The sequence below is a fragment of the Gavialis gangeticus genome, unplaced genomic scaffold (assembly GCF_001723915.1).
Source record: "Gavialis gangeticus isolate Ggan-Ray unplaced genomic scaffold, GavGan_comp1, whole genome shotgun sequence".
NCBI classification, from domain to species: domain Eukaryota; kingdom Metazoa; phylum Chordata; order Crocodylia; family Gavialidae; genus Gavialis; species Gavialis gangeticus.
The window spans coordinates 69470708-69470919 of record NW_017728993.1 but is presented as its reverse complement, the minus strand read 5'-3'; the positions used below and the strand labels follow the sequence as shown (position 1 = coordinate 69470919).

Sequence of the window (212 nt, the reverse complement as noted above, 5' to 3'; positions counted from 1 at the left end):
GCCCCTGGCATGGATCTTTGAGAACTCCTGGCGCTCTGGTGTAGTGCCCAAAGACTGGAAGAAGGCCAGTGTGGTGCCTATCTTCAAGAAAGGGAGGAAAGTTGATCTGACAAACTACAGGTCCATCAGCCTGACTTCTATCCCAGGGATGATCTTAGAATCATTATTTATAGTTTATTAAAGAGGCCATCCTTAATGGACTGGCCAATGTC

At 46.7% G+C, this 212-nt stretch overlaps 1 protein-coding gene across 1 annotated transcript in view; it reads left to right on the top strand.

Annotated features, from left to right (window-relative positions):
* REG4 (regenerating family member 4) overlaps positions 1 to 212 on the top strand; it is a 27782-nt gene that overhangs the window by 7865 nt on the left and 19705 nt on the right. The gene's annotated exons all lie outside the window — the stretch shown is intronic.